At 44.4% G+C, this 10021-nt stretch overlaps 1 pseudogene; it reads right to left on the bottom strand.

The window, feature by feature from the left end:
- Positions 1–8363: 8363 nt before the first annotated feature.
- LOC137318163 (probable G-protein coupled receptor 139) lies at positions 8364–9801 on the bottom strand (annotated as a pseudogene).
- Positions 9802–10021: the final 220 nt, after the last annotated feature.

Raw genomic sequence — 10021 nt, 5'->3', positions numbered from 1 at the left:
CTGTACACTTACGCTGGAGATGACCGTGTTGCTCTGGTATTAGTGCTACCCTGCACTTGCACCAGAGGTCACAAAGCTCCAACTGCGCAAGTGCTGATCCTATTCCTACAGTGCTCTTCGAGGCACTACACTTACTGCACTGCCGATGTCTCAACTCCTCTGGTACAGGCGATGAGTCCACGGTTGGAGAACTGCTGATATACCTAGTACTGGGCACTAGTGCTTACTTTTGCAGGACTGGACGAATAGCTACTGCTTTGACACCAGTGCTGACACTACATGTGCAGCACTCGTGGTATATGTACTGCTGGGGCCCCAGGGCTGACCCTACTTTTGCCGCACTGATGGTATACCTATTGCTGTGACACCAGTGCTCCGTCTACTTTTGCAGCACTGGTGATATACCTCGGCTGTGACAACCATGCTGCTCCTACATTTGTTGCACTAATGTTATACAATTGCTGGGACACCAGTGATCAATCTACTAGTGTCATACTAATATTATACCTGCTGCTGTGACACCAGTGATCACTCTACCAGTGTCGCATTAATGTTCTATATACGGCTGTGACACTAATGATCATTCTCCTCGTTGCAAATGCGATCGGATGTACAACGGGCGACCAACCAATTACTGCCATTGTGCGCCCGGCCGAAGTTGAATTTTAGAAAATTATCTTTCTTAAACGTCATTGTAATATTGAAAGTGTTCTTGAAATTACATAGAATTCACAGCACAAAAACAGGCCATTCGGCCCAAACAGTGTCTAAGGTCATTGAATGGTGGACCAGGCTCGAGGGGCTGTATGACCAACTCCTCTTCCGATACGAATAATAATATACAGTGTTTATTAATTATTCTCTTATTGATACCAATCATAACGTTTGACGTCCAGTAATTATAAACACAATCTCACACAGTCTTATACTTACCCCAGTTTCTGCATTTTACAGTCTGGGTTCCTCAGAACCGCAGACAGTAGTTTCACTCCTGAATCTCCCAGTTTATGATAATCCAGGTTCAGTTCAGTAACCGAGGATGCATCGCATCAGGACCGGGTGACTTTTTTTACTTTGAGTGCTGCCAATCTTTTAATTACCACCTCTTTATCTATGTTTATCATATCCAACTTTTCTACTACCTCCTCCTTTACTGCTGCAATGGCAGCATCCTCTTCTCCAGTGAAGACAGATGTGAAATATTCATTTCGTGCCTCAGCCACGCCCTCTGCCTCCACAAGAAGATCTCCTGTTTTGTTCCTAATCGGCCCCACGCCTCCTTTAACCCTTTTACTGTTTATGTGTTTATAAAAGAATTTTGGGTTCCTTTTATGTTAGCAGCTAATTTATTCTCATACTCTCTCTTTGCCCCTCTTATTCCCTTTACTGGAACTCCTCTGAACTTTCGATATTCAGCCTAGTTCTCGACCGTATTATGCACCTTACATGCATCATAAGCCTCCTTTTTCTGTTTCATTTTAATGTCTGTATCTTTCGTCAACTAGGGAGCGCTATCTTTGGATGCCCTTCCTTTGCCCTTCGTAGGAATGTTGTCTACTCATTGCCAGAATCAACCCCTCTTTGAAGGCCTCCCACTGTTCAATTACTGTTTTGCCGACCAATCTTTGATTCCAATTCACCTGGGCAAGATCCCTTTTTAACTCACTGAAATTTGCCCTGCTCAAGTTTTAGATTTAATTGTTCCTTATCCTTTTCTATTACTATTCTAAACCTAATGAGATTATGATCACTGTTCCCCAAATGCTCTCCCACTGAAGCATGCTCCACCTGGCCCACTTCGTTTCCCCAGAACGAGATCCAGCGCTGTTTCCTTCCTCGTTAGGCTGGAAACAAACTGTTACCGAATATGATCTTGAACACATTTTAAGAATTCCACCCCCTTTTTGCCTTTTACACTGTTACTGTCCCAGTCAATATTAGGATACGTGAAGTCCCCCATTATCATTGCTCTATATTTCTTGCATTTTACTGTAATTTGTCTGTAAATGTTCTCCTCTATTTCCACCCCACTATTTGGTGGCCTATAGAATAAACCCCGATGTGTAATAGCTCCTCTATTATTTGTCAATTCTAAGCAAATGGATTCTGTCTTTGACCCCTCAACTACATTATTCCTACCCGGAGATATAAAGGTTTCTTTGATCAATACTGCCATCCCCATCCTTGCTTTCCTTCCCTATCTTTCTTGAATACCCTGTAGCCAGGAATATTAAGTACCCAATCCTCCCCTTCTTTGAGCTAGCTCTCTGTTTTTGCCACTACACTATAGTATGTGGCGACTTGAGCCTGCAGCTCACTAACCTTATTTACCACGCGATGTGTATTTACACACATGCACTTCAATCTCATCTTAGACTGCCTCGCAATTTCCCTCTGCCTGATCCCTCCTATTTCTGAACTAATCTTTACTCTAACGCTACTTGTTCCTCCCAATCCTCTGTGCAACTTGCTTCTCCTTTTTAAAGTTTCATCCCGGAGTCCATCCTCCTGCCAAATTAGTTTAAACCCTCCCCCACAGCACCAGTTAACCTCCCCGCCAGGAGATTGGTCCCAGCTCTGTTGAGGTGCAACCCGTTCATCTTGAACAGATCCCTCCTTCCCCAGAACAGATCCCAATGCCCTAGGAATCTGAATCCGTCCCTCCTGCACAATTTCTCCAGCCGCTCATTAACCTCTCTTAACCTAATATTCCTAAACTCACTAGCCCGTGGCACTGGGAGTAATCCAGAGATTACTACATTTGAGGTCTCGTTTTTTGCTTCCTCCCTTGCTCCTGAAACTCTGACTGCAGGACCTCGACCCTTTTCCTTCCATATCATTGGTTCCCACAGGAACCACAACTTCTGGCTGTTAAACTTGCCGCCTCAAAATGTTCTGCACCCACTTGGTGATACCTTTCATCCTGGCATCAGGGAGGCAACACACCACGCGGGAATCACGTCAGCGGTTGTAGAAACGCCTGTCTATCTCCCTGACTATCAAATTCGCTAAGAACTGCATCTATAGCGTGGTCTATCCAAGATTCTTTACAAGTTTCACATAATTTTCCTGCTTTTCAATTGTATTCCTCTCGAAATGAACCCCAGAGCTTTATTTGAATTTCATAGTGTATTAATCTGAGTTTTCTCTGTTTTCTGTTTTGTAGCCAGCTTGCTACCGTTCTGCTACTTGCCCCCTGAATCCGCATGCTCCGACTTAAATCCTGAGTGTACTAAGGGGTACTTTATCGAAGCATTTTTGAAAATACAGGTGTATTTTATCCACTGGATTACCCCACATACTCTTTCTGTTACTTCTTCAAAAAATTCAATTAGGTTGGTTAAGTACGACCTTCCCTTTTGAAATCCGTGCTGATTATCCTTCATTATATCTTCGGTTTCCAGATGTTTTTCTATTACATTTACCGACGTGAAGGTCACTGGTCTGTAATTCCCTGGATTGCTTCTATTTCCGTTTCTAAATCTGAATAACATCAGCTGATCTCCAGCCATCTCGCACTATTCCCTTTTCTGCTGTTTCTTCTCTAGATTCTTTTATTATGCATGGATACAATCCACCCAGACCCGACGTTTTATCCTCTCTCAGTTTGTTTATTTTATCAACGATCTCCCCCATTCCAGCATTGGTGCCAAAGTCCCACGACATGGAACCCCTCTTTCCCAGACCACTCTTTCAACCACGCATTCACCGTTCTAATCTCTATATCCCCATGCCAATTGGCGCATCTCTCGGGTAGTAGTCCTGAGATTACCACCCTTGGGGTCCTACGTTTCTGATATTCCCTCCTGATGCTCCCTTAGCAGGACCGCCTCCTTGTTCTTCCCTCTTTCATTGGTCCCGATATGGGACACAAAAACTGAATCTTCCCCCTCCCTTTCTTAGTTTCTCACCAGTTCCATCAAGATATCATTTACCCTTGCATCGGGTAGGCGACCCCCCTCGACTCTGGGTGGTGGCAGTAGAGCGTGCAATCTAACCCCCTACGCATCGAATGTCCTATGACCACAACCTTTCTTTTCTGCTCCTCCTCCCTCCACCCACCACCCCCCGCCCCTACACCCCACCCCCACCCGTCCCCTTGGACTGCCTCCTACACCACGGTGCCTTGGTTGGGATTCTGGTCATTCTCCCTGCAGCCTTTATCCTTATTCTCACAGGTAGCAATTACATCGTGCCTGTTGGATAGCGCACGTTTCTGTCGTACTTCCTTCTCTACCAACCCTAAGCCCCCACCCCATACCTGCTGATTGACAGTCACACTCTCCCCTTCATACACCTTGTTTTTACTATCAGGTGTGACTGTACTTTGGAGTAAACTATCCAGATATTCCTTCCCCTCCCCTATATGACTCTCACTAGCACTGCAGCTCAATGGCTCTGAGCCATAGTTTCTCAAGGCAGAGGGGTTTCCCACAGGTGTGGACAACCGGCTCAGTCTCGCTGTCTACAAATTCCCACATACTGCAGTCCCGACACACTACCTGTGCTATCGGTTCATACTGCAGTCCCCACACACTGCCTGTACTATCAGTTCGGACTGCAGTCCCCACACACTGCCTGTACTATCAGTTCGGACTGCAGTCCCCACACATTGTCTGTGCTATCAGTTCATACTGCAGTCCCCACACACTGCCTGTACTATCAGTTCGGACTGCAGTCCCCACACATTGCTTGTGCTATCAGTTCATACTGCATTCCCCACACACTGCCTGTACTATCAGTTCATACTGCAGTCCCCACACACTGCCTGTACTATCAGTTCGGACTGCAGTCCCCACACATTGCTTGTGCTATCAGTTCATACTGCAGTCCCGACACACTACCTGTGCTATCAGTTCATACTGAAGTTCCCACACACTGCCTGTGCTATCGGTTCATACTGCAGTCCCCACACAGTGCCTGTGCTATCAGTTCGTACTGCAGTCCCCACATATTGCTTGTGCTATCTGTTCATACTGCAGTCCCCACACACTGCCTGTGCTTTCAGTTCATTCTGCAGTCCCGACACACTACCTGTGCTATCAGTTCATACTGAAGTCCCCACACTCTGCCTGTGCTATCGGTTCATACTGCAGTCCGCACACAGTGCCTGTGCTATCAGTTCGTACTGCAGTCCCCACATATTGCTTGTGCTATCTGTTCATACTGCAGTCCCCACACACTGCCTGTGCTTTCAGTTCATTCTGCAGTCCCGACACACTACCTGTGCTATCAATTCATACTGAAGTCCCCACACACTGCCTGTGCTATCGGTTCATACTGCAGTCCCTATACAGTGCCTGTGCTATCAGTTCGTACTGCAGTCCCCACATATTGCTTGTGCTATCAGTTCATACTGCAGTCCCCACACACTGCCTGTCCTATCAGATCATACTGCAGTCCTCACACACTGCCTGTGCTATCAGTTCATACTGCAGTCCCCACACACTGCCTGTGCTATCAGTCCATACTTAATCGAAACATTTACTGAGCTTTCCTCTGTTGATCAATGGATCGTTAACACTGTTGAAAGTTAATGGCCAATGTTATGAGAATTTTATATCTTAATAAATGGACACAAATTTGAAAAATACAGAAAATAAATAATCCTAAGAAATGTTATCACTTCATCTCTATTGATGGAATTGTGACGATAATCGCTAGGAACCTGGGAAGATTTTCCACTTTGCGGGGTTGCGGTATGTCATTAACTTTCGCAACCCTAGCCTGTGACATTGGGCAGCTGAATATCGACACTCCAAGATATTCCCGTAACTCCGCTGTCTGGGCCTTAAGTTGCAGCCGCTGCCTGGGGTCGTCAGTGATGCGGCTAATGGAAATGGTTAACAGAAAGGAACATTTCAACTGCGAAATAAATGCTGGAAATCCCCGCGTTTGTAGAACGTTTTCCTTCATTTCTCCCAGTCTCCCTCTTTCTCTCTGCATTTCCGAGACTAACGTCGATTCTGATTCATGCTTCTGCAGAATGAAATGGAACAAGCGATAAATAGTCTCAGCACAGTCACAATTTTAACAGAAAAGGTAGACGATGGAATGATGCATTTTTAAAAGCTGGGGAGAGGATCTGTGAATGTTTATTATTAACTCTGTGGTGATCTTTTTCTCCTCTCCTGTGAAAAATAAGCGAAATAATATACCACAGCTTAAGTGAATGAGCAAAAATTGTTACCCTGTCTCTGATCTCTCAATACCTGGGCAGCTGCTCATTCCCAGTCACTGACATGCTGCACACGTGTAGAGCTTTTACAACCCGCACCTTTAAAAAGCATGAGATGAAATTATCTGTGGAGCCTTTTTCAGAGACCTGGTGTTCTGACCCTGCCTGTGCTCCTGTCAGGTGGAAGGAAAGGTGAAGCGAGTGTAATTTCCTTTCACAGTCATCAGGGGGCGCTGTATATCTGGTGAGCTGCGGCTTCGCATTGCTGAGTCGATGAGACTCAGCCTGTTTTTACCGTTAGGTTTTTGCCCCTTAATAAACCAAATATACATTGGGCCGGATTTTGCTGTGAATGACGCCAGCCTTTCGTTAGACTTGCTCTTAGTTAAAGGCTTTATCTGGGGTTTTGACGGCAAGTTGCTGTCAACGGGGCAGCCAAATGGCGTGGCGCCCTCTAATGGACATCTTGGAGCTTTGTGAACAGCGCAAGCAACTGCGTATCTCCATAATCAATCAGATTGAAGAATCGTTGATGATGAGCAGAACAGAGTCTCGACCAGGAAGTGTCAGTTGGAATAATGAATTCAATATCAAATTAGGTGCAGTGAGTGAAGTAAAGAGAGGGATAGAAAAAGTTTTAGAAAAATGATTCAAAATACTTTTTAAATGTCCGACAATAATTAGAAGCTGAAGGAAAGAGACTCCATACTTGTAAATTAAATTTTCATGGCCAGAGAGGTTGTTTGGCAGTAATTAAGACTTACCACGCTGTTAAAAAAAGAACTTACACTGGAATGGACAAGCCCGAACGTTTTGTGACGAGTTTAGTCCCTATCTATGAGGTAAGTATCGGAATTTCACGCTGTTTATCTGTCCAGTCGATGGAATGCATCTCGCTAAAATTATAAACCGGCTGACCAAAATAAAACACATGTATGTCAATAAATTTTAAAGGAAATTTGAAACAACACAGCAATCAATATTTGCGGTGTCCATCAATCACAGAGTTTGTAAAGATCGAACAAAGCGCTATCTGTGTGCCATGTGCAACCGGGTGTACTGAATAGAACAATGGAAGCAGTCAGAGACATCTCCTCCGATGATCTCACACATGCTGCAGTGTGAGCGGTGGATTTGACCAGTCCCAGGGGCAGCCTCTCCTCGACATCTTCCAATCTGTAACCCCTATACTGCAGGATAAATTCGGAAACAGTTTCATCCGAGGCACAAAAACTGGCGGGAGGACAAAGTTTTAGTTAATTGCCTCAGGTCGCCATCTGATGCCTTTGCACCGAGCAACGCTCTCAAACCCCGGTCTGCAGTGTTACCGGACTGAACTCCGATGCTCAGCCTTGGTAAAAGCGGAGGGGGCATTAGATGCTACTGTCTCTGCACCAACACACACAGTGGATTAATCCTTCTCAATATCTGAAAGTATTGATTGCCTCAAATGTCCTGATTGTTATAAATTCCTACTTCTCACGTTACTTTATAATTTTTTACTGGGTCGTTGATTAAGATTAATAGCAGTCAGGATCCCTGTGTTACATTTAATAACAACAAATAAAAATGTTATGTTTAATGTTGCCAGACAGCCTTCAAGTATTTCTAATTCATCGAGATCTCAGAAAAAACCAGGTAAAACAAGGCAACAACTGTTAACATTCAAAAATGCTGAAACCTCGCCAGACTGCGAGCGAGACAGCGGCTCCTCTCCTTATTCCCTGGAGAGGGGATGAGACGGTCGGTGCAGCTGACATCAGTCCGAGAAATATTTTCATCAGACTTCCCGGAAAAAGTAAATTCACCGGGAGTTCGAAACGACCGAATCTTTACCTAAAACTGATGGATTTTCCTGTCAATTACACGGCAGAATTTAATTACCGTCCTCGCACAGTGATATTAAACTCGGTGATCAAACATTCTATTCCACTATTAAAGTTCACTTCATCACTGAGACGTTTCATACTTAACGGCGGATGTCCTTATATTTTAGGAATCACTCGGCCAATGAACTTTAGAAACTCTCGGTCAAAGTTAGCATGAAATGGAATTGAAATCACATCTGTAATCGCGGACCAGTGGGTTTTTATAAGAACCATGTTTATGTAGCGGTAAGGAGAGGGAACCTCAGTCTAAACTGGAATAGGGGCTGAAAGTAAAATCTTGTATCACGATGGGAGCTCTAGTTCGCATTTCTTTCATTTTTAACCAATCTTAGAATCAGTGTCCAGGGAGATTTCAGCAGCTTCTTCAGCTCTTCTCTGAATTTCCTCTGGGTAGCTGCATAAATACACGTGTTTGGACAACAACTCAAATACTTCAGCATCGCTCCGGTTTCTGCGGCGATATATGCTGGGTTTGTGCGGTCCCCTCGGTAATAATTGGTGTTTGTCAGTCTGGTAGTTACAAAACTCACAGAAGTTGTCAGCCATAACAGTATAAAACTGCCCGATATAGTGAACAGTAAAATGATGGATTTCCTTCAGTTCCCTATTTCTGGATCACTCTGATTCTCACTGTTGTGATCCCGGAGTCTCCTGCGGGTTCTATTCGCCATTGCAATCCGTCTGATGGTCAAAGAATTAAACAAGGCAATTAAAGTAAAAGGAAGCCAAATGAGCGAGATGCCGTGAAACCAGCCGTACGGTATTGCTGGAGGTGAGGAGAGAAAAGCCTCACTGGACCGGCAGCCCCACTGAACTTTGTTAATTATTTGTTCATATGAATATACAAACAAAATGGGGATGTCCTTTAAAAAAATAAGGACAGAGACCGTTGTTATAACCGCGGACGCAGTTCTCTCGGTGCAATAATTGGTTTTAAACTTCCGGCAGCAGAGAGCTACAAAACGGTCAAATGTGAAAGAGACGGTGAACCAAACAGACAAATCGAGGGTGACAGTGGCCATGTATAAAATGAACCTACACACGGGAGTGTGGGAGAGGAATGAAAGTGGGAAGTGATAACTGAAAATATAATACACGATTATATTGATGATCATGACCAGGAGATCCGCTGTTGCCATGGCCACCATGTAGACAGAGATACAATTCGAAAGGCCGCAGTTTCCTCTTGAGCGAATCACAATTGTCATCAAGTTCGCTGTAAGAAAGAGAGAGGAGAGAAATAATATTCCAGTGTCTGATTGCAAATATATTTGCAGATGCCTGTTGAAAGCATTTTGTTCCATTCGGTGTGATTATCAACACGGAGCAGTGTGAGAGCAGGATTAATATTCGAGTCACTACTTGGGAAAGCGACCCACACAGTGTAATGAGCTGCTGCAGCGCTCACTCTGCACGGGGTGAAGAAACGGTCCGTAATTCCGCTAAAACGCTTGTGTTGGAGCTTCAAAGAATATTGTAACATCAGTGAAATGATCAGATGAAGGGGAACGCAGAAATTGCAGACCCATGGTTCACGAGTTGGTTCCGGTAACGACTGACTGTGTAATGCTGACATCTGGGAAATACGTTACCTTATCCAACATGCGGTAAGAACAGTGATACAATTAACAGCGATTAACAACTAACAGGTTAAAATACCTCACCTGGGACACCGACGGCTGCGAGAATCGGGTAGTAAATCTCTTTTATCAGCAGTGTGGTTATTTGCCCCATTTTCTGTGAGAATGGATGAATTCTGTCGGAGCTGAATGTCTCTGACTAGTGCCTGGCTGAGACGGGAGAAGGGATCACTATATTTATACCCATATCAATTCAGCAGGGAGTCAATCAGGTTACATCATAATTAACATTACTCACAGTCAAATAGACTAAGGGAAGTTCTTTTTTGGTCTGAGACATCGAATTCAGAGTAATAGTTGGAATTATTAGTGGA

The sequence above is a fragment of the Heptranchias perlo genome, unplaced genomic scaffold (assembly GCF_035084215.1).
Source record: "Heptranchias perlo isolate sHepPer1 unplaced genomic scaffold, sHepPer1.hap1 HAP1_SCAFFOLD_66, whole genome shotgun sequence".
In the NCBI taxonomy this organism is placed as follows: domain Eukaryota; kingdom Metazoa; phylum Chordata; class Chondrichthyes; order Hexanchiformes; family Hexanchidae; genus Heptranchias; species Heptranchias perlo.
The sequence above is the reverse complement of the archived record's forward strand: the minus strand, read 5'-3'. Positions and strand labels throughout refer to the sequence as shown.